Source organism: Molothrus aeneus, chromosome 12 (genome assembly GCF_037042795.1).
Source record: "Molothrus aeneus isolate 106 chromosome 12, BPBGC_Maene_1.0, whole genome shotgun sequence".
NCBI lineage: Eukaryota > Metazoa > Chordata > Aves > Passeriformes > Icteridae > Molothrus > Molothrus aeneus.
Window position 1 is genome coordinate 17,817,173 of NC_089657.1, and position 24,513 is coordinate 17,841,685.

Genomic DNA, 24,513 nt, shown 5'->3' on the forward strand with positions numbered 1-24,513 from the left:
CATCTCTTATGAAAGCAGCCAGAATGTCACTTATCTTAAGGTCATCACATCTCTGTGATGACCTTAAGACCTCTCAATTATTCCCTTCCAAGTTCTTATGTCATGCAAGGAAAAGCAGGGGAATGTCTCCCTTCTGCTCCTGCCCTCTCTGCTGGCCTTTCCCTCACACGTGGAATTTTCAGTCTCCAAAACCATTAAAAATCACATTTATTTACAAATATGAGAGGCCAGAGTGCTACAGCTCTGATAAATGGGTAAAAGAGATATCACTGAGACTGTGTTTTCAAGCTTTTAATTCACATCTTTGGTCACAGAGTTGGAACTTTTTAATCACTTGATTTTACTGCGAAATGTCCCTAACTATTTATGACACTGGATGTTTGCTCTTGGATCTGTTTCTCCTGTGGGGCATCCTTTAGATCAATCCTTGTTTGTTCTATTAATTTGCTTAATTCTCTGGGGTTTGTCAAGTCTAATTATCTTCTTTCTTTCTTCCAGTTTTGAAATCAAGATTGATTAGCCAACAGGAGAAGACCCAGCTGGTTATGTGACTCAGAACCCTGTTCATGAGGACTTGCTTGTTTTTACAAGACAACTGTAAGTTGCTTCTTTTTCTTTTCCTCCCTCAAATTAAAAATCTACTGTTGTAACTTCACAGAAATTCTGGAACATTCTTGAGGAATTCATTTTGATTGGCAAAATCTTGACTTTTGGCTTGGTGATGCCAGCCAAGGACCAGACGTGCTCTATTCACTTTACCAGAGATTTTTTCCACATAATGATGGTTTTACATTTTTTAATTCTTTAAGGAGAGATTCCCTTGGCTAGGAAGATCAATCTGATGTCTCTTCATGTTGTGCTGTGTGAGATGTGGGATCAGGGAATGTGACAAACCTGTTTGGAGGGCACTGCTGCTGGGTTGTGTGAGGAGATGCTGAATCCCAGCACGGCAGTGGTGCAGGAGGAGTTGGCTCCTCTGCAAACAGGTACCTCTGGCAGAGTTCTGCATTCTCCCACTGCCCCCAGACCCTGGGAATTTGGACTAAATAATCCTTCCTCTGTATTTGATGTGGACAGGGTTTTTTCCCACAATTATAAATATATTCTTCATAAAGAAAACCCCTCAATTTTACTCAAACTAGAATTTCTCATGTAAAGTATCAGTTATAGCCTGGGATGCAGAAATGAAAGTTCCAGCAGTAATAGTGCATGGCTTAATTATTTTTTTTGATCTATATCATGAGCCATGTTTTATAAGCTCAACTTAATAAAATTATTAGATCCAGGTGGAGTGCTGATACATTTGTCACCATGTTTGGTGTGGTGTGAATCTAATTTGCCATTTTTCACCTGTGTGAAAATGCTCTGCCTTAGCAGTGATGAGACTTTAATTTCTGTAACCAGGTGGTTGGGGGTTTAATGATGAAATTTTGAAGCCATACATTTACAGGATGTTCTGCTTAGATGAGCAGGAATCCAGCCAGTGCTATTAGGTGTGGGGCAGCACCACATTATCTCCAGCTTTTCTTTAATTGTAACTGCACTGAAAGCCAGGCAGGCTGGGCTGGCTGAACTTCATAATCTTGTTAAAATGGCTTTGCCCAACTGCCACTGATTGTATAAAAATTCCACTGTTTTGTACAAGCTGGTATTTATTCTGAATTTTCTCTTGAATAGCAAGTGATTCTAGTAACTTGCAAGTGGTGATACAATGCATGTGCAATCTGCATTTTCATTTGTTACCTCTCTTGTTGCTGAAGGTTCATTAACCAAGGAGGGAAAATGAGGTATAATGGTCCCACTATTAGAGAAAAAAGGGGAAAATAGCACTCACTAGCAAGTGAGTTTTGGGCTTATGAAATAGTAGAACCAATAAAGAAAAATTAGTAAGTATTAACTGTAAAATGGAATTTTGTAGAGTGGAGTATAAGCTTAGTATTCATTTTTATGATTGCAAGGAGATGTCTGAGCAAATTTTCTTTATGACAACAATTAATATATTCCCAAAATATTGAGATTATTAGCAAGTTATCAGGGAAGAGAGAATTACACTCTTTTTTCAGCAAGTAAACAGAACAGAGATGGAGAACAGAAAGATAACAAGACAGCTTGTTGCTTTGGGTGCCTGCTCACAGAACTCTCCCTCTCCTATGATGTGTGTGGAACAGACTTAAAGCTCAATAGGAGAAGCACAAAGAAATGAATAACTCAGATTAAAAGGCTTTGCTAGTGTTCTGTGGGTAGTGAAGGAAGCTCTCCATAGATTAGAGCCCTAAGTCCTGGGTAGCTGCTCTGCAGAATACTGCACCAACTTGTTTTAGATTAATTTTTCTGTATTGTACATTAAAAAACCTGAAACAACTGTTGTGTTAGGAAGTTGATAAAAATAATTATATTATACAAAGTGGCACTTGCACAGATTTAATGCATTCAAAATATTATGTAATGTAAATGTGGAGAGAAACTACTCAAAGGTTTGCTCTCTTTTTCCACTGCTGATTTCCAGGTAGATTTCCACTCAGGTGATGAGTGCACCTTCAGTTCTCACCTCCATGTAAATGTTTGATGGGCTCTTGTGGCTAAAACCAACCCAACTTCCATCAAAATGTTCTAGTGGGTGCCTATATTTTTTTCAGTATAGAGCAGAATGAAAACATGGTCATAATGACTGTGTGGGCAACTGTGCCATCAAATATTGCAGAGTGCTCAGCATCACTTCTCCCTAACAGCAGCAGTTTGTCACTGGTGCTTTAATGAAGGTTTTAATAGGTGCCACAAGCTGTGCAGACCAAATATTGTGCTTGTCTTTCAAAGTAATACAGATTTGAGCTTCATTTCCCCCCAAAACTCTTAAAACAAGTAGTCTATAATCTATTTGTCAGACATTTAAATGTCTGTTAGAGACTGAAAAGCAAAGACAGACTTACTAGAGAGGGAACTTTCTTAGTCATTCAGCTATTAAAAAAAGAAAAGCCTCCCAAGGTTTTTGTCCCTTTTTTTTTTGCAGAGAAATAAGCAGAGTTTGAAATACTGTAATTTTCTCTATTTCTCAGTATAATAGTTTCAATTCCTGTTGTGGAAGGCAAGCTGCCAGGCACAACCACACAGTTCAGTGAGCTTGTAGAGATGGAAAGATGGTAACCTCCCAAAACAAACCTTCCTAGAGCCTTCAGCCTCTCCCATCCCATTCCAGGATAAAAGGGGCTGCATCCCTGGACTGCTCAGTTTAACTTCCCTCCCAGCCAGAGCTGAGGGAGGCTGCACACATGGAAGGTGTTGCTGCTTGCACTGATCAACACAAAGCACCTGCTGTGGTCAGACCTTGGCAGGAGCTGTGGACAAGAGCCAGGAGGTCCCAGTGCTCTGGGGATGCTCTGGGAATGTGTCTGCTGAGCCCAGAAGCCCACAAGGATTTGCTCTTCTCCAAGGCAGCTGCAGGTGTTGTACTCTCCTAAAGATGTTCCCATGTGGAATCCTTCCTGGTTTTGTTTTGTCATCCCTGTGATTTATTGGAGTTATTAAGGAGATGCTTTGGGCTGTGCTGTTATTTCTGTGCTGCTCAGCACTGGAATGCCAGCTGGAGCTGGGGATGGAAAGCTGAAGGAATGGTTTCATCTTGTGTAGCTGCACCTGCTTTCCCCTCCTGGCCTTGCAGGGAACTGGGGAGCCACTGAAACATTTCCAGTAGTGAGGAAACCTTTGGCAAACAGCTTTTGTCACTTCTGCCACCTCCACTGGGGGCAAACAGCCAAGCATGGGGCTCCCTTCACTGCAATTCCCAGCACAAATTACCCAGCAGCTCATCCCAAACCGTGAGAGATGTCAGGAAAGCTTGGTTTGCAGGTGTGGTGTCAGAGACAGCCCCTTCCATCCATCCATCCATCCCTCATCCATGGATTCCCTCCCTCCCTCCCTCCCTCCCTCCCTCCCCCATGGATTCCATCCCTCCATTTCTGCGTCACTTCTGTCCCTGCATTTCAAGGGGAAGAAGAGCCTGTTCCTTTTTCTGGCACTTGTGAATGTGATGATGCTTCTTCAGAGGGCTTGTGCAGAAGCAGAGCAGATCTGTACCCACAAAAGCCTGCACATTCATCTTCTCTGTGCACAAATAAATTAAATATATAAATATCTGTGAATGAATCTGAGCTCTTCCCTAGAGCTACCTGTACATTAATTTTCTCTGTGCACAACTAAATTAAATATATAAATATCTGTGAGTGAATCTGAACTCTTCCTCCTTTGAAGAGCAAACTTCCTTTAATTAGTCTTTCCCTACTGTCTGATGTTAGTGACATTTATAATCATACAATTGCTGCTTCATTTCAATTTTATGTTATTTTCAGAGGTCAGGAAGGGTAATATCCCAACATAACCATACTCAGTGAAAGGGTAACAGCTGACAGGAGTTCTTGCATGGGGTTCTCATCAGTAGATCTTGAAGTGCATTAGAAAACTATGGATTTTTATCCCTGTTTTAAAGGTGATGGGAACTGTGGCCCTCTGAGGCTGCCCAGCATGGCTGTGCAAACCTCTCCATGTGTTTTATTGCCTAAACATCCCATCACACTACTGAGCAATCGATTAAAATACAATGTGGAAACACAAGAGCAAAAAACTTTAATGGAATTTTAATGGAATTAAATTAGGATTAAAAAAAAAAAAAACAAACCAAACCTGAAAAAATGGAACATATTCCTGGTGAATTCTGTATTGTGTGTTTGGTTCAAATAATCTCTTGGACAGATTAAGATGAAGTTATTATGTAATGTCAGTTAATTTTCTAATTAATGAGTGTTACCCTGGGATTTGAGCAATTCTCACCTGTCTTGGTGTGACCTGACTGTTAAAAATGGCAAAGAGCCTCAGTGGCAGGGGCTGCTTTTCCTTTTCCTCTCTGGCAGAGAGAACAGAGTGGTTGTGCTCCCCAGGATTCCAAGGAATGGAGCAGTTTTGAGGGGAAAAGTCAGGTGAGACTTCAGTGCCTGCTCGAGGGACAGGAGGAAATGTGTTTGATTTGGATCAGTTTAGAAATGACAGCCTGACCCTGGTGTGAGCTCTGGGTGGCTCTGGGAGCCAGGCAGGAAAATTCCTGCCATGTCCAGCAAGTAAAGATTCCACGGAATTTTCTTACACATTAGGACATGATTGAAAGATTTTGTTTTTTAAATCATGTTTTAATACTCTCTTACTAATTACTGTGTTGTTATTATTTTTTTCTTATTACTTTTGAAACACCTTTCTGATTTAAAAATCTTTGGAAATATTGAATGTAACTTAAAAGATAAGAGCTCATAGTGATGAAAGTACTTTTATAGCATTCATTTTATTATAGTTTTTTTTAAAAATATATATATTGTAGTTTTGCATGTTGAGGATATTTATTTTTCCTGCTTTTATAGTGGATTTGCTTCACTTTTACCAAAGGAGCTGCTTGGAGGATTGTCAGGAAGCGTTAATTGTATGTTCTGAGTGTTTCTCTGGGGTGTTGCTCAGTAATATTTTGAAAAAAGGCATTTTCAGAATTTCTGCACTGGCCACCTCTGTAGGCACAATGGGAGGACACATTTCCCTCTCTGAGGAAAGACAAAGTGCTCCAGGGAGCAGCTGCAAAGGAGAAATTCCCCCTGACTTTGGAGCAACCCTTGGTGATATCAATGAGTTGCTTGTGATCAATAAGGAGCTGCTGCCCACAAAGGGAATTGGTGTGTGCTGTTTGTGCTCTAGGGTTTTCCTTGGCAGGCTCTTTGATGGCACAGGGTTTTTAGGTGGATTTTTACTGCCTTCTGGCTCTTCCTGGAGCCCACATTTCTGCAGCTTTCTCCTAATGCAGAACACAGAAATGGGAATTTTCTTAATGTGACACACACAGAGGGCTGAGTACAATTCAAATGCTAATATGTAGAAATCAAATCTCACAAAGGAGTGTGTTAACATTTGTCTTTATTCACACTCTATTTCAAAGGATATGTGCCAAGCTTTCCTTGACACTCACAGCATTCTACACTGTACAAGTTCACCCCTGAAAGGCAGAGAGAAGCATTTCCTTTTTGCATAGTTTAAGTCTTTTGATCCCATGGAAAAGTGAATTTCTCCTTACATGACCCTACCTGAGCCTGCTTTGCTGATTCCTCCACTTTCTCTTGCATTTCCGTGTTAAATTTCCCTTTTTAAGGGAGAAACTGAACTGCAAATATCCAGCAGAGTCTGGAGAGGGGATTTTTTTCCTCCCTTAGCTGATTTTATTGCTTTCCTGGGTGCTGGGAAGTCTCTCCTTGACTTTGGTGTTCTTTCCTCTCTTTTCCAATTTACCCTGCCAGTAAATCAGCCTGAGCTCCTTTTGGACAAAACACAAGTTCCTTTTTTCACCTGGTCCTCATTAGAATGTGCATTGATCTCACAGATGCTGCCCAGCAGCTCTGAGCTCTGTGTTTTGCCTGCTCTTGGTTGTGGCTCCTGGAATTCCCTTGAATTCAGGAGTTGTGCTCTCTCACAGCAGCACAGTGGGTGAATTCCCTGTTTGCTGAGCCAATCTTTTCCCATTGCAATCCACTTTTCCCCTGGAGAATTCATCTGATCCAGGGATATGAATACCTATCCTGAATGGGTATTTGCTAGTCCCAGCTTTTGCAGGGTTCTGTGATTCACTCCCCTTCCTGCCTGGCTTTCCCCAGGCTGGGAATTCCTTCAAATGCAGCTGGAGAGGAGTTGGTGACTGCTCCAGGATGGGACACCTTGGCCAGCCTCAGGCTTGGCCCTGACTTCAGGCTCCTGCTTTGTCCCTTACTTATCATATTCCACAGCACAGGCATAGATTAAAATACAATGTGAAAACACAAGAGCAAAAAAAATTTAGTGGAGTATAAATGGAATAAAATTAGGATTTAAAAACCCCCAAACCTTGAATTCTTTGGCTTCTCCATGCTTTGCACCATTTGGATGGATTGAGTAGCTTGTTCCTGAATCTCGTTTGAGATTTCCCCATAATCTCTCCCTGCAGATGTTGGTGCTTCAGTGCTCAGTGAAGTGATGCTTTGCTTTTTCTGTTCTCAAGCAACACATGGTCTGCAGCCAGCTCCTGAAACTCACAAAGTATTTAAGAATGTGTTTAAATGCAAGGTCTTACAGAAAATGCAAATTTATTACTTGTCACTTGATTCTCACCATAGATTTCTGGAGAGTGCTCTGAGGCTTTTTTTTATTGGTGCTATCACTACTTTGCCTTCATGCTTATGCTGATTGTCTTTCTTTGCCAGAGCCCCTTTAGCACTTGTTATCAGTAGCTACAATTTCCTGCCACCTGTGGTGGAATATATTTCTTCATTATGAGCTTTTTGCTGCTTCCTCAAGTTTTGTCTTTGATTAGCTGCTATGGAACTTTTACACATCATCATCACTTGTCCTGCAAAACTTGATTATCTGATAAATATGAAAATTGCTGCTCCCAGCTTCTGTTGGCCCAGATCATTTAGTGCCAGTTCTGGAGCCAGCACTGACCTGAGCTGATGCTAAATCCAGTGTGAGAGAATGTGGTGGAAGGCTGGGTTTTGTAGGGTTTATTTGGGATTTGTGGTTGTGTTTTCCCCCCCTTTCCTTAAAGTGAAAGAGCACTGGAAATGCCAAGGCTGGGATCAGTGACTTAGCTGGGCTGGAATTTAGCAGAGATCATAACTTCATAGTTGGAATTTGGTGAATGTTTTCTTAATCCTATTTACAGCAACTTCACACCTCTGTTTTAGAATCTGTTATAATTTCAAGTATCTCTTTATAAATGACAATGTGTAGCAGAGGTTTGCCACTAGCTGTAAAATCTTCTGGGAATGATGTGCTGTGAATCCTTCTGCCCAGACCCAAAAAGAAGAGAGCATCAATTACATGAGCTCCTGGCTTTATAAATGCAAACATGGATCTTGATTTTTTCCCATTAAATGGGTTTTTAGGGATTCAGTTTTAAAAAACCCCACACTTTTTATTGCAGGAACAGCTGTCCAGCTTCTCCTCTGTAGCAGGTAGCTTCTTCTCTCCACCAGCATCATCTGGGATGAGGATAAAAACTGAGCTTATCAGAGTGTGATAAAAGGAGCATGTGTGTGTATGAAGGCAAATGTAAATTTCCAGCATCAAAAAGAGAACTTGGCAACTGCAGATGTGTGGCTTAAACACAGTAGGAGGAGAGGGAAGGAAGGGTTTTGTTCCTTTGTGCTGAGCTCTGCTGGAGCAGCTGGGCAAGCTCTGCAGCGGAGCTGAGGCGGCGCCGGCGGTGAAGCTGCTGCTCTGTCTGGGGTGCAATGATCCAGCAGATTCTGCTGGGAAAGCACTGCCCTGGGGGACAGCTGAGGGAAAAGGAGAAGAAGCATCTCCTATAATCTTTATTGGCATTTTTATCTTTCCACTTTCTAACCTTACCAAGCCGCTGGATGTAAATTCCAGCTTGGAGGGAGATGAGTCTGTGTTAGTCTGTAAAAATTTGTGTTGGACTGGAGAAATCTAAAAGCCTGGCCATGGAATGATCCCTGACACTGCTGGAAATGCTGGAAAAGCTGTAAGGGTGATGACCCCAGTGGGTGTCATCCTCCTCCCAAGTACTTCTGCCACCTTCTGGGCTGCTCTGGCTGATGGTCCTTGGGTCTGTTTGGGTGTTTCCTTGGGGGTTTTGTTTCATTGGTTGGTTTGGGGGTTTTTTCCAAACCTCACTGCTGAGGAATCCTTCATTTCCCCATCATCCCACAGGTCCCCAGAGTGCTCAGTCCTGCTGGAGCAGGTGCTTCTCCCCTGTGAACCTCTCTGTCAGCACCAAAATGGGAATTTAATCTGTGCCCATCCCAATTGAACTCTTCTTTTTGGCCTGCAGGCATTTCTCCCCTCAGTGTCATTCCTGGGGGAATGGCCATGGAGCATGAGAGACTCGGGGAGCTGCTGAATCCTCATTTCCTACAAGCCTTTCAAAATTTTTCCTAAATCTCACCAAGCAGCATTCTTGAAAATTAGCAGTGTATAGTTTGAGGAGAACTAGCAGCAGCTTCTTTCTTTATGGTGAGAGTTTAACAAGGAAGCTTCTTTTTCCATATCCAGTTTCAGACTTTCTGGATCAGAAGTGGCATCTGACCAGAGCTTGGAACTACTAAGAGTGGGTCCTTTGTAGGGATGATTCAGGGAATTGTGGAGAGAGCTTGGTTGGTGGATTTTGCAGAGTAGTGGGGTTGCTTTATGTGAATAGAGCAGAGCAGGTTGTGATTTTTGGGGAATCTGGTGAATGGGCAGCCTATGAGGTCCTGTCAGAACAAAGAGTGAGTGCTCCAGCTCAACAGCCCATGGCAGGGTCCTCTGATGGAAAGGAAAAGGAAATTTCAAGGAAAGGAAAAGGAAAAACCAACCTGAGGCAATCAAATTACAGCCTCAGCCCACCTGTTGTAGTGTTTCAGACTAAAGGATAGCAAATTGGGATTGCAAAGGCTAAAGGAGGAGACTGCAAGAGCTCAAAAATTAGGTTATTAAGGATCAGAGAATTTCTATCTTGTCTTCGTGGAGTTTAAGTTAATTTTGGTAACATATGGGTGGGTAAAGAGTAAAAATTAAAAAAAGAAGAACCTGAAAAACAAAATTTATTGTAATCTGTGTCTGAAAGAAAAATGGCAGAAACAGAAACCCCTCCAAATCATCATTGCACTTTGAATATTGAGGCTACAACAAGGGCTGGAATGCACTGGATTTTTTTGCAGCTGAGTGTGTTTGAATACACAGGGGCGTTGGTGTGCCTGCTCACACATGCACTGCTGGAGTTCAGCAGCAGCCCCAAGGTACAGCAAGATTTAAACCTGTGAAAAGCTTCAGTTGTTTCCCATCTGGAGGCTCATTTGAATCCTTGGATTTTGCTGCAGGAGCCTTGACCCCTGTGATGGTGTTATTTATTTTTCCATCAGTTTTGTACATGATGAGACTTTTCTTATTTCTGTGGTCATATTTGAGTAAAACAGATAATTTTCATACTAGAAATTTAAAAAGCACATAATTTAGATTTTTATTTTTCACTTTGCTTACAAAATGCCTGTTGTGCTCACAAAACACTCTCTCATTATACGACATTTTAAGTTTTTGTGATGGTGGCTCAGTCCTTGTCTGTTAGGAGCTGGAAACTGGTTTGAATGATTCATTTTGAGCAGCTATTTTGGGGGTACTCACATCATCTTGGATGCAGCTCCACATGAAATGGATGGGAAAATGGGAGTTGATCTCCCTCCTCCACCTGGCAATTTAAATGAAAATCCATAACACTTGAGCAGGAGACTGTCATTGGGATCTTTTTGGGAAGAACACGCTTTAAAAATACAGCAGGGGAAAAAACAAGGCAGGATCCCAGGGATGAGAGATGGTGGGAAATGGAGGAAATCCTGTGGGCAGTATCCAAAGTCACACTTGGCTTCAAGTCACAGATGTTTGCAGAGAAAATCAGCCAGAGCAGCTCCAATGAAATTAAAACTGCAGCCAGGCAGGAGAGAGGCTCTGCTTGTGCTCTCACGCATTGAGGCAGAAGGATCTGCTCCCAAAAGGGGTTTGGGGTTGTTTGCCACTGGTTGGGAAGGATGGAGGAGGAAGGGAGAACACAGGTGTGCCATTAGAGCTCTAAAAGATAATCAGAGAAGGTCACTTTCCAAAGAGAGGAGTCAGATGTTTTATAAAGTGGGATTTTAAAATAAGAGATGAAACTTTTGCACTGAGTAAGTCGTGTCATTTTCATGGCAGTGGCTTCTGGCTTGAAGTTGCTGCCAGTCTGTTCTGTAGTCTGTGAAATTCAGCATTATGAGCAAATGAAATACTGTGACAGTATTTATATGACTATTTCTGAAGCACAGAAACAAAATGCACTTTTGCTCATATACAATCAAAATGCAGTAGTGTATTGAAAAAGGTTTATTGCCTGTTTGAATGAGCAGTGAATTTAATGAAACTTTGTTACACTGGGCTTGGTTCCTTGTAGATTAATGAGAAATAATCCATACTTCTCAATGCAGGAAGAAATCATGTATAAAAAATACAATCTTAATCATATTTTTCATGCAAGCTGTATAGTATATTATATAAACTATAATAATATAGTTTAAGGGTTTTGTTTCATCTCTGTGCAGTGTTTTTTGGTGCTGCTTTTTTATTAAAAATAGGTTTGGAAGTGGTTTTTTTTTTCTTTGTTTATAGGCTGGAGCTGTAATTTAACCCAGACAAAAGTCCTGCAATGTTACACATGCCCAGTTTGACCAGTCAGTGATGAATATTCACTGGTTTTGTGAACAGATGGAATTCCAAGTCTGTGCAGAACTCCTGTCCGAAGTATTCCCTTTGGTACTTCTTATGTTCCAGTTCCTTTCACAGCTCTCCTTCCACTTGGGCCATGTTTGGTGTGGGAAATCTGTGTTCTGACAAAATATTGAGAGGTGAACAAAGAGGGAGTGGCAGAGGTTTGTCTTCTCCACACTCTGGGAATGCCTGACACGTTCTGGGTGTGCTCCTGTGCTCTGCGTGGGGATTCCTACCTGGACAAAAGGAAGTTTGAACTCCTCAGAATTTGGGTGGGCAGGGATTAAGGTTTGCTGGGTGGAAAGCAGGGATTGGTCATTGAGGAGCAACTCTGTGCTCAGCTTTGCCACCAAGAAATGAGTTATTCCCACCTAAATCCTGCATTGCTGTAAAAGAAAGGTTTTATGCTCATAAAGCTTTAATAAAGCCGAGGAATTCTTGCCAGTAATTTTACAATGCCAGTCCCATGGAGCTCTAAGGCAATGCAATCCACAGTATTTATAGAACTTCATTAAACATCACACCTGTTAATTCCCCTTCAAATCGAGGACAGGGAACCAAAGCAACTCAGAATGAAGAAAAAACGACTCTGCCATGAGACCTTAATGATTCTTTCCATGTCTTAAGTACATTCCCTGGGATTATTCTGCTAATTTTCTACCTCTGGTTGTTTGGTAAATGAATTTATAAGGTGGTGCTGTACATTAGACTGGAAATAGTTTGGTGCTGGAGTCTCTGGTTGTGTGAATTTTGATAGACCTAAGACATTATTCATAATATAATTTCTATATCTGGAGTAACTCTGACATCCAGGATTTAACAGCTCCTTCTAACAGATCACTAAAATTTCATCTTTGTGATTTTTACCTTTTTCTAAAGTAGTCCTGTCACTCATATTCTGAAATAGAAGGAAGTTTTCCTAGAAGAAACTCTTTATGGTGCTCTCTTTGGGAAGAGCTTCTATTGCAAAATGCCTGATATCTTTGCTGCAACTGATTTGAAAGTGCAAAAGGTCAAAAATGCTCTAATGTGGTTTGGCAATCCACCTGTCAGCACAGCACATTTCAGAAGGGCTCTTGGGGCTTTGTAGAAATTGCATTTTTCATTTTGATTTTAATTTTATACCTGGAAAGGATTAGGGGAAGGATTCAGCTGATGGCCGAGTGGTGAAACGGAAAATATTTTTAGAATAGAAGATGCATATTGGAAAAGATTTGGACTGAGAGGGATGTGGTATGAAGAAATATTTATAAACTTTAATTATGACTAATAATTAGTGATGTAGGAAAAACATTTTTAGTGAATTTTTTCCATCTACAATGCCAGATCCCCATGTTTATTTGCTCCTGGTTAGTGTAATATTATTGCTGACCTTGTTCCCTACTGAAGAGAGATCTCACAGCAGAGTATCCTCCAACCCAAAATATCATTTCCTAGAGAGCAATATTGAGTCATTGATTCAGTTACTCACTCTGCCTTTCCATCACCCATCATTTTGCCAGAGCTGCTCCCTGGTGATGGTGACCTTGCAAGATGACAGATTAATTTCAGTGTCTGGGAATTTGTGCAGGCTGCTCCTTCACAATATGTGTATACAAAATACAAGATTCTTTAATTCATTAAAGCAGTTTAACTCTGTCCAACTCAAACACAGAAGAAGCTTCAAAAACTCATCCCTTTTTTTTTTTTTCTGCTCTTAAGTCCCTCCTGTCACCTGACAATCCTTTGCCTCCAGTCTGTTCAGTGGCACAATGAAGCAGCATTCACAGAATTCTTACAGTGCCTGGATGCAAGATCCACACAAAATGTGTCACAAATCACACAGTGAACGAGTCTGTGGGGTCCATATGTCAAATTGTTGATGTCACCTGTGGGGAGGAGCTGCCCAGAGCAATGAGCCTCCTTTCAGGGCAGTGGGACTGGGCTCTCCAGGCACCTCTGGAACAGGTACTTCTATCTTGTTCTAGATCTATTACTGTATTCTAAAACCTTAAATTCTAAGTTTTCCACCCTGTGACATCACACACTTCTATCCAAACTCCACACCTACAATCCCAGTGCTCTCATTCCATTCTGGAAACTTCTCCACAGCCTCAGGTCAAATGCAGTGTTTTCCTGGGGGTCAGAGTCTGTCAGCACAAAAAGTCTGAAATTCTCAGCATCCAGAACTTCAACAAGTACCTTCAGCAGCTGCTCTTAGAAAAGCAGGCACAACACCTTCAGTCCTCCTGGCTGCTCCCCAAAATCTCTGTGACAGCTTCACTGCTTTGATTTTAATCAAAATGGCTTCTGGGAAACGGCTTCACTGCCACTGATTAATGTGGCGATTGTAAAATGTGACTTTTAGAATGGAATTTAGGGAAATTTGTAAACATTTTCACAGCCCTGATGAAAACCACTGTGGAGTTTGCAGCCAACCTGTTTTCGTTTGGGTTTGTTTGTTTAACTGATCCATATGGTTGTTGTGAATACATGGTCCATAAGATGCAGAGAAGAACAAATTAATAACTGGGAGCACATGAAGGATTAACTTTGCAGTTGTGACTGTGCCCATGCATATTCTGTTTGCTGTTGTGGGAAATATTAGTGAAAAGCTGTGAGAAGTAACTGCAGAAAGAAGCTGTAGCTTCTGAGGGATCCAGAGAATTCTCTTTTTGTGCACACTGTGGAGTTTCCTGGGCAGAAGGGGTTTATGTTTGATTTTGCACAGTGAATATGCACACTACATATAGATGTTCTCCACTGGGACACTTCAGTTGAGTTTAACAGCTTGAAATCAGAGCCACTTTGTGGTCAGTGAGGAATCATCATCCATGGCACAACTGCCTTCTTGTGGACGGGGATTATTGACCCTTGTGAGGTTCGGTGGGGTTGGGACACGGGGTTGTTGCAGCACAGCTTCAGCTGATGCAAAATTGGGGTTTGGCCCTTTGGGTTTCACCTCCATGGGCCCAGCTCTGGCTCCTGATGCAAAATTGGGCTTTGGCCCTTTGGGTTTCACCTCCCTGCCCTGCTCTGGCTCCTGCTCTCACCCTGGAGCTGATCCAGGTCCTGCTGGAGCTTCAAGGAGCCCATGGTGGGAACAGCCCATCCAACACCTAAAGCTCTGGAGTTGAAGGAGAAGCACCTAGAGAAGAGTTTCATTCTTTAAAAACTAGGATGGAACTGGTTCTGTTAAAACCCCTCAATGTAGCAGCTGTGCTCCATCCTTCCCAGGCACAGCAGACATTCCATAGGATCACAGGTCATTTTAGCTTTGGGATTAATGCCCAGTGAATGTTCTGTGGTTAATGCACTTCCAGCTACATTTGCATTAAAAGGAAAAGCTTTAGCTCTTCATAATTTCTCTTATCCTCTTTTAATTTTTTTTTTTTAAGAGGAGTCATTATTGCAGAAAGCAAAATCAAAACTTGTGTGTCTTTGTGAATTTAAATTTGCATTTGAGCTGTTGCACCAGTTGGCTTCCAGTTGGGATTTTCTTGTTCCTGGAGCTGATGGAATACCAGCACACTTTGCTTGGGCAGTGACCAGGGGAGTAGTAGTTGAAATGAAGATCCATGAAGGAATATTTGTTGAGAAAAGCAGAAAAAGAATCCCATTCCCTTCTCCTTGAGCATCACTGTCCTGCAGTTAACCCTGCAGAGAGCTAGCTTGGGAAGAAAAAATGCAGAAATGAAGCAAAAGCCAAGCTTCAGGAAGACAGAAATGAAATTTCTGTAAAGCCAGCTCTCTGAAATGAAGTCTCTGAGGTGAAAACAAGCTCCAGTGGCCCCACACAGGGAGCAGGGAGAGGCTGCTGTGAGGAGGAGGAGGATGAGTATGTGCCATAGCTTGGGTGTGCTCCATTCTGCCTCCAAGAGGTGCTCACCTTCCAAACTGAAATATTGCATGGTTTGCATTGTCAAAGAGCATTAAAAGAACCTGTAAATCTGTATCCAAGCAGAAAGACTAAATGAGACAAAAATTCACAGTTGTTTTATCGTGAGACTGTTCTGGATATGGGAGCAGTGTGGCTCTCACAGAGACATTAATTTGGACCACGAGGTTTATTTATCACCTCTGGGTGAGAAATCTGTGTGGTCAGAGACTCCAGAGAAGGAGCAAACTCTCAGCTGCACGGGGCAGAGCTGTGCAGAGGTTAACTTGGTGATTCTGGCAGGGCCCCATCAATGTGATAATTACCTTCGGCACCTTTGTGTCTAGGCCTAATTCATCTCGCAAAGATAAAGTAATAATTTACCACTCAACCTCATTCTCCACGTTCCAAATAACGCAACTGTACAATAAAAACTTAGATGTTGGGAGCGGGGAATGGAGGCCAATGTCTGGGGCAAAAGCAGTATTTGGACAGGAAAATATGCAGGAGTAGGTGGAAATTTTTGCCTCAAAACAAGTCTTGCATGGGGATTTTTAGTGGTTAACTGAGATTTGCTGTGGCAAGACGTGTCCAATTCTCCAGCAAACATTTGTGGATTTCCAAAGAGGCCATGGTTCAGGCAGTATCTCTGGGCCTTTGGTGGCATTTTATGGCAGGCTCTATAAAGTTACATGTGCCTGGTTAATTTTTAGTTTTGTTCTGTGGCTCAGACACACTTTGTGCAAATATGCTTTGATAGAGGCTAATATCCTCAAACTCCAACCTGAGGCAGTCTTTAGTGTATTTGAAATAGGAGTGGCACAGGTTAGTCCAGATAAAGAGGGGAATATTTAAGAATTCCCGAGGTGAAGGAGTCTGTAATTGCTACCTGGCACCTGAAGAGGAGATCTAAGTGTAGTCGATAGCTGTGTTGGTGATTTCTCCATTAACTCCTGTGTGTGTGAGTTCTCTTTACAGCTGAATAATTGTTTATATGTAAATAAAGCTATTGCATCTTTCTTTCCCTCTGTAAGGACAGTTGTAGCTTAATTACCAGAGAGAGACGTGTGGGGAGCTGGGGAATGTTCACCTTGTGATTAATTTTAAAGTTGATTCCTATTTATTTGCTACTTGCTACACTTAATTGAGTTGGGGTTTTTTACTCTTTCTTTCTTTTCTTTCTTTTCTTTCTTTTCTTTCTTTTCTTTCTTTTCTTTCTTTTCTTTCTTTTCTTTCTTTTCTTTCTTTTCTTTCTTTTCTTTCTTTTCTTTCTTTTCTTTCTTTTCTTTTCCTTCCTTCCTTCCTTCCTTCCTTCCTTCCTTCCTTCCTTCCTTCCTTCCTTCCTTCCTTCCTTCCTTCCTTCCTTCCTTCCTTCCTTCCTTCCTTCCTTCCTTCCTTCCTTCCTTCCTTCCTTCCTTCCTTCCTTCCTTCCTTCCTTCCTTCCTTCCTTCCTTCCTTCCTTCCTTCCTTCCTTCCTTCCTTCCTTCCTTCCTTCCTTCCTTCCTTCCTTCCTCTTTCTATCTATCTCTGTCTTATCTATCTTATCTTCTTTCTTTCTCTGTCTTTCTCTTTCTTTCTCTTTCTTTCTTTCCCTTTCCTTCCTTTCAAAATATGCATTCTTTTCTTCTGGTTTTAATCTAATAGGTGATATTTTCATTCTTTCTGGAGTATTAAATAAGGGGAACTGTAGCTTCTTTTCCAGGCACCCGAGAGGGCTGAGGTACCACTGTCACCTCTTGTTGTGCACGTTTGAATAACTGTAGAATTGCTTTAGAGTTAATCGTGTTGGGGCTTTTTTTTTTTTTTTTATGGTGTGAGAGAAGAGAAATCATGAATTAATCTCTTCAGCGGACCTTGGCTCCTCTCACAGCAAAGTTTCCCTCCTGTAAATGCTCGGTATTATGTCAGCTCCCTAGAAGTGCTCATTATCACCTACACACTGGGTGTCAAGTGCTGCTTTCTAAAGAGATTAGTACCTTCTCCTCCTCCTCCTCCTCCTCCCTCACGCTTGCTCAGCTAAGGAGAAGAAAATCCAAATTACAGCAGCCATCCAGGATGGGAGCTGGAAAATAGTGCCCTGATTTGGTTGCTGCTTCAAGGAGAGAAATGAGATACAGGATGTGATTCCTCCTCAGCAGCGCCTTGGTGCTGACCTAATTCCACCTGACGTCACGAGCTCTGGCAGGTTTGGGTAGGGCTGAGCTTTGTTTCAGGCTGAGCTTTGTTTCAGGCTGAGCTTTGTTTAGGGCTGAGCTTTGTTTAGGGCTGAGCTTTGGGTAGGGCTGAGCTTTGGGTAGGGCTGAGCTTTGGGTAGAGCTGAGCTTTGGCAAGGGATGAGCTTTGGTTCAGGCTGAGCTTTGGGTAGGGCTGAGCTTTGGGTAGAGCTGAGCTTTGGGTAGAGCTGAGCTTTGGGTAGAGCTGAGCTTTGGCAAGGGCTGAGCTTTGGGTAGGGCTGAGCTTTGGGTAGGGCTGAGCTTTGGGTAGAGCTGAGCTTTGGTTCAGGCTGAGCTTTGGGTAGGGCTGAGCTTTGGTTCAGGCTGAGCTTTGGGTAGGGCTGAGCTTTGGGTAGGGCTGAGCTTTGGGTAGGGCTGAGCTTTGGGTAGAGCTGAGCTTTGGGTAGGGCTGAGCTTTGGGTAGGGCTGAGCTTTGGTTCAGGCTGAGCTTTGGGTAGAGCTGAGCTTTGGGTAGGGCTGAGCTTTGGGTAGGGCTGAGCTTTGGGTAGGGCTGAGCTTTGGGTAGGGCTGAGCTTTGTTTAGGGCTGAGCTTTGGGTAGGGCTGAGCTTTGGGTAGAGCTGAGCTTTGGGTAGGGCTGAGCTTTGGGTAGGGCTGAGCTTTGGGTAGGGCTGAGCTTTGGGTAGGGCTGAGCTTTGGGTAGAGCTGAGCTTTGGGTAGAGCTGAGCTTTGGGTAGGGCTGAGCTTTGGGTAGGGCTGAGCTTTGGGTAGGGCTGAGCTTTGGGTAGAGCTGAGCTTTGGGTAGGGCTGAGCTTTGGGTAGGGCTGAGCTTTGGGTAGGGCTGAGCTTTGGGTAGAGCTGAGCTTTGGGTAGGGCTGAGCTTTGGGTAGGGCTGAGCTTTGGGTAGGGCTGAGCTTTGGGTAGAGCTGAGCTTTGGGTAGAGCTGAGCTTTGGGTAGGGCTGAGCTTTGTTTAGGAATGAGCTTTGGGCAGGGCTCAGCAGGGAGGGGTTTGAGGCTTCCAAACCCTCTCTGCACGCCCAGGGTGCTTCATTAGGTAAACATGAGGTGCTGCAAGCAAGGCAGTCAAGCAAACCCAGGTATTTTCTCCCTCTGGGATAGGGAAGGGAAGCAAAACTGCAATGACAGTAATGATAAAATCAAATCCTAATCAAAGGGGATCTTGAAGCACTAAACAATTTTTTCCCCCTGTTTTTCTTTGTGGTTCTGTATACACCTACACCTGTGAGAAGGTTTGGGTAATTGGGCCCTTACCTGTTTTTTGCCAACCACCTGGAAAGAACCACTCACATCTCTCTATAAGGACAGGAATTTGGTGTCCTTTGCCAGGACATCAAAACAAAACCAGACAAGTGCAGGTTAAGTAGGAGAAAAAAAAAGGAGGAAAAATTCAATTTTCTTGTTCCACAGTTGATATTCCCTTGAACACTCCTTGTGCTTGCAGTGTGGATACCCGGAATGAAAAAGAATATGGAAAAAAGTGAATAAAAACATTCCAAGCAGAACACACCTGTAACAATAATGCCTGCTTTTGTAGAACAGGAAGAATAGTAGCATTCTTTGATTTCAACTCTGTTTACAGAGGTGAAAGAGAGACAACAGAATGAGCTTTTGGGAAATAGGACATGCTGCCACATTGGGAAAGTGCAGGGAGCAGGAGGAGGAGCATTTCTTTCCAATCTCGTTTTTTTTTTTTTAAATTTCCAGCCATGCTAGCTAAGCACTCAGCCTGGATCTTCCTGCTGGAGTCTGCACTGACACAGCTCTGAAAGCTTTCACATTGTTTCTGCTCCCTGTTCAGAATCACAGGATCATCAAGGTTGGAAAACACCTCCAAGATCACGGAGTCCAAACCTTGAGCACCACCTTGTCAGCCAGACCATGGCTTGAGTTCCATGTCCAGCTGTTTCTTGAACACTTTAGCATTCCTTAATCCTTTGACTGGGATTGAGATTCTCTGCTTCTGTCTGTTTCTGCTTTAAGCAGGCTCCTGCAGCCAGGATGGTATGTTTGGATAATTCATCCTAATAAATTAAAGGCTGTGTTCCTTAGGCTGCAAATTCAAATTCTGGGGAGAAATACGGTGACACCAGCAGTCTGGGCAATGGCATTTCAGCCTTTTTCATGGAGCTTCCATGCCAGAATGTTTAATTGATTTATCCCACTCACTTTTTCTGGAGGATTTCTTGTTTTTGGAGCAGAGGTTTTCCAGCTGTGGCAGTGCTGGTGTGAGTTGGTGGCTGTGTCTGCTTTGGTGCTGTTCCTCAGTAGGATTCCTGGTTTCCCCCTTTATCCTGCTGGACCTGCTGGTAGGGAGGCCACCAGTTCTTGGTGGTGGGCAGCACCAAGACAGGCCAGGGAGCCTTTGGGCAGAGATTCAGGAGTTGCTCTGGGATTTGGGGTCTGGGATTTGTGGAGCAAACAGGGAAAGGTTCTGGAGGGGCAGAGGGAGAGGTCCCTGTGCCAGTGCTCATGGAAAGGAAGTTTGGAAGTTCTTCCTGCAGAAAGCAGGGCTGGCAGCATTGCAGCTGTTTTTCAGATTTCAAACAGATTTCAAACATTCCAACATGGATAAAACAAACTCTTCAGAGAGTGCTCATTCCTAGGAGCTCATAGAAGACAGAAAGAGGCACTATTAGCAAAAAAACCCCAATAGTGGAGGGTTTATGGCATTCAGGAAGCACTGCTCCTAAAGGTCTTTTCCAACCTAAATCATTCTGTATGTGGGGCTTTGAGGAGCTGCTCTAGGTGTGAATACAGAAGTTTTACATCCATGTCACACAAAAATGATGTGTGTGTTCTGAAGACTGTCAGGTTTTTTTGGGTTTTTTATAAGATATCCCAGTTAAAAGCTGCGGAAGGAGGAATTCAGTCTTATATCTGAAGAGATCTGGAAGTACAATTAAATTAACAGGTGCAATTTTAATGCAAGGAGCAAAGAATATGGGCTGTGGAAAGTAAGCCAGAAAAAGAGGAGCTGGTTCCTGAGATCTGCCAGAAGAGCTGGGGCTGGGATCCCTTCAGACCTCAGTCTTGTGTTGACTTTTATGCTTGATAATTCAATGTTCTGAGATTTGACCAGAATATATGTAGGTTAAAAACTGGGAGAAAGGTCCCCTGAACAGTTTGAGGATCTTTAGTCCATGAAAATAAGAGGGAGTATTCAAGAATTTTAAGAACTCACAGGAAAAAGTCTGTAAGTCTGTATTCCTCTTCAGCTCTGTGTTATGTTCAGTAAAACATGGAATATTGAATTTACTCCTCTGAATTTCTGCTGCAATATAATAGAGTGCAATAAATTCCCCAGCGATTTGGCTACTTAATATTTACTTTGTGTTTACCCAGTAGATTTTATCTGCCTGTGGAAGGCCCTCAATACTGAGAGTTTATCAGAGTATTTAGCAATCTTCTGTTTGTCCTCACTGCACATTTGGGAGGTGATCTATCCTGGATATATTTAGGAAGCGGACCCGGTGAAATTAAATCACTTGGTCAAGGTTACGGGGAGAATTTGAGATGGATGTTGAAATTAAGCCTGGATCTTCCTGGCCCTGAGCTAATCCTCTTGCAGCATGGTCACCCTCTATTTGAAATCTCTTCTGTCATCACAGCTTGTTTGTGGGTTTGGCTGAGTTTGCTGCAGCCACAAAGTGTCTGTGGTACCCAAGTGGGGACCCTGCAGAACCAGCAGCCCCTGTCCCCCACCCCAGCTGCTGGGCAGAGGGAACCCCTCCTCCTGGAGGAATTCCCAGTTGGTCTGCAAGCTGAGAGCTCAGGAAAGACTCAGCTAATGGCTCAGTTGGGTGAGAGGAAGCACTACATTCCAGGTGACATTCCCAGAAAATGTCCTGGAGCAGGAGGAGTGCAGCTGGGCTGGGAACTGGAGGCGCTGGCCCAAACCTTGGTGCCAGGCAGTGCCACCAGAGCGGTCAGTGCAGAGGGCAGGAGAAGCCTGCAGAGGTCTCAGATTTGGGTTTTGAGTGTGTGCCTTGAGAACTGATCACAGAACTGGGGCAGCGTGGAGTTCAGCACAGACAAATTGCTCAGCTCTTCACTCCAGGATTTTCCAGGATGATATAACCAAGCATAAGCTGTGCTAGCTCTCATTCTCTTCCAGCTAAATATACATCTCTGGTGGAGCTGGAGCTGATTGTGTGCTGATGGAGAGGCAAGGCTTTATGTAAGGCATGTGTAGGAGATCTGAGACAGATCTCCACAGGGATCACAGTAGAGCCTGTAAATGTGGGATCAGTTATTTACAGCTGAAGTTTGGGGTGAGAGAGGAAGGGATTAAGGATCTGGATCTCACTGTAACAGTATCTCCAGAGCAGTGCTCAATATCACACTATTTGCTCAGTATAAACTAAAATTGATGCCTGATTTCATTGGGTGCCATATTTATAAAAGATGGGCTATTGGCTTGAAAATTAAATTTCTAAGGTCACTTTCAATCTTGAGGTTTCAAGCTCTTAAAAAAAAATAAAAATCCAGAGCTCTTTATGGTTATCACTAAATCTTTGTAAAATTGTATTGCTTTAGCTTAACTGGATGGTGGTTTTGCTGTCCAACAACAAATTTTTTAGTTCCTCTTGTTGGATGCACAAGTCAGAAATGGTGTTTTAAAATAATGACTTGGATTGGTTCTGTGAGGGATAGAAAAATGTGCCAGAATAATGTTTATTGCCTTGTACTGGTTAAACATTCCCTTCCTAGAGATTGAAATCCCTGCCTTGCTGCTCTCGTGCTGATTCTGCAAACACACCCAGAGTCTTTCACTGCTGGAACACCAGTGCAATCACTTTCCCTATTCATGGTGCCCAAATAAACCATGTGCTTAGGTTTTCTCATAAACCAGGAGAAAAGAAGCCAGATTTTCTTACAAGTGAGGTAATCTCGCTCTTTACAGACAGTGATTTCAGCATTTATTATTGTTTTTGCCTTCCAGGAAACACAGGCTCCAAAACTTATATAAATTAAATATCCCGGTGTAGACTCTCCAATGCTGTCATATTTGATTTGTGTATTTCATGCTTTTCCAGTGGGTTCCTTAAACACCATATTGAAGGATTTTAGGTGGTCCTTTGTAAAACCTGGCCATCCTTCCTTCCAGGGCATTCACTGAGTTTCTTTCCTCAGCTGGTTTAGAAGTACCCGCTTTTACACCCACCAAAATTTTATCCTCTATGAGAAATTAACTTCTTCTTTTCTTAATAATGTGATTGACTTAATTTCTGCATAATTATATTTAACTTAGTTTAGGCTGAGAGAAAGCAAATGATGTAAAGTTCTGTTTCATCAGAACTTTATTATGAAAAAAGTCTGATTATGAATCCTGCAGGGAGGAAGAAGAGGCATCCCAAAGATGCTTTCCCAACTGTTTTAGAGGATAGACAAAGGAAATGGTTCTTTTTAATTCCCCTGCTAACAAATGATTTTTTTTTGTTGGAATGAAGCTCTCCTGGGCTCTGGGGAGGGCTCTGCTGGTGTCAGTAGCACAACTCCAGGTGACATCAGTGAGGGGCTGGCCACAGATGTGCTGTGGGATCAGCGTCTTGGGGTTTTGTGTGAACTTGTTCAGCTATGAAAGGGTCTTTGTGACGACCAAGGGATACCTTTTTCTCTTGGGACCAATTTCTTTGGACACCTGGAGGGCTCTGTACCTCTGTTAATTAATGTGTTAATTGCCAGTTGAGCTGTGGCCGTGCCCCGCACTGTGTCCAGCACTGTGAAGGTTTTCCCAGCCAGGCCAGGGGATGCACACTCAGTTTCCTTCCCAGTGAGTGAAACTGCCCCTGGGAGCTGAGGGGGCTGTCCCTGGCCCTGCTGAGTGCCCTGGCTGGGATCAGGAGCTGGGGAGGGGCGCCCTGGGCAGCTCTGGCACAGCTCCATGGTCCCCAGGCAGCACCAGCAGGGGACACCTCAGGTGGCACCTGGGCTGTGCCAGTGCTGGGGACACCAGGGCATCATTCCTTAAGGGGGAGCCCAGGATTTCTGTAAAATGGGAAATCGAGGGCTGGCAGCTTCTGTGAAATGTTTCCTTGAGAAACCATATTTTGAAGGATGGTTGAGCTTGGCATTCAGATGTTTCTTTAGAGAATTAATTACTTGAAGATCAGTGCTAGCAGACATCATCTCAGCAGCTTCAGGAAGCTTCTCTGTGAGTCTTCTCTCCCAGTCACAGAAATTACCAAAAATTCCATTATTTTAAAAGCAGGAAACATAGAATTCCGAAGCATGTTTCATTATATATTTTATTATTTTATCTCTTATACATATTATGATCTTCCATTGTTGCTCCTGAGCTGGAATTAATGAAATGGCAAGAGGGAAAAAAAACCTCAGTGCGATTTAATTTTGCGAATAATGTGCTGAGGGTTCTCATCACTACTTTATCTAAATATAACAGTGTGAGCATCTCTGCTGCTGGTGAATTAGAGGATGTTTGGAAGCTGCAGCAGCTCCTGGGAAACCCAATTTTCCTCTCCACAAATCGAAGTTAGGAGTATTAAATATAATTAATATGGAATATCTGTGTTTAACTGTTTTATGGTATGTGAGCACAGAACATTTAGATGTCTTTAGTGAACTAAGCTGAGGACACGATGCAGGGCTGCACAATTTATTTTTATCCTCAAGGTCAAGTAACATCTTTGAGCACTGACATCAGTGTTCAAGAGATATGGTTCCCTTCAAGGTTAGGAATTTCCCTGTATATATTACATATGTACACAAGTATATGCATTACTGATTATCTTTTTCCTTGGGCTTTTGAAAATAAAAGCTGTATATTTTTATATACAGATGGAATGTCTGACTTAGAGAGCAAAACTCCAAGACACATAACAGAGCTATGAAGTTGATCTTTGTAGGACAGTGCTGTGTTGGAGAAAAAAAGGCTATTTGTATAAAGAAATGAAGGAATCCTTCTAAATATGGGAATTCCAAGAAGAAATGTGGATTAAAGTAGAATTTGTGCTTATCTGATGGTGCTGGACACTTTCAAAATTACTGCGCTGAAATGGCAGATGAATTCTTAATGGTATTAAATTATCAGCCCATGCATAAACCACCTTGTAACACTTTAAAGAGGAGGAAAAAAAAGATGCTCCCCTGGCTTTTACTGGCTTACAAGTGCTTCAGACTCTCCCTCTTATCTTCCCTTTTTTGGACTGATTTAAGC

The 24,513-nt window shown here is 42.7% G+C and overlaps 1 protein-coding gene across 1 annotated transcript in view; it reads left to right on the forward strand.

Annotated features, from left to right (window-relative positions):
- Nucleotides 1-24,513, forward strand: part of ATP2B2 (ATPase plasma membrane Ca2+ transporting 2) — a 301,755-nt gene that overhangs the window by 36,873 nt on the left and 240,369 nt on the right. The window contains exon 2 of the mRNA XM_066558014.1: nt 499-597. The gene's annotated coding sequence lies outside the window, so the exon portion shown is untranslated. The remainder of the gene's footprint in view (nt 1-498; nt 598-24,513) is intronic.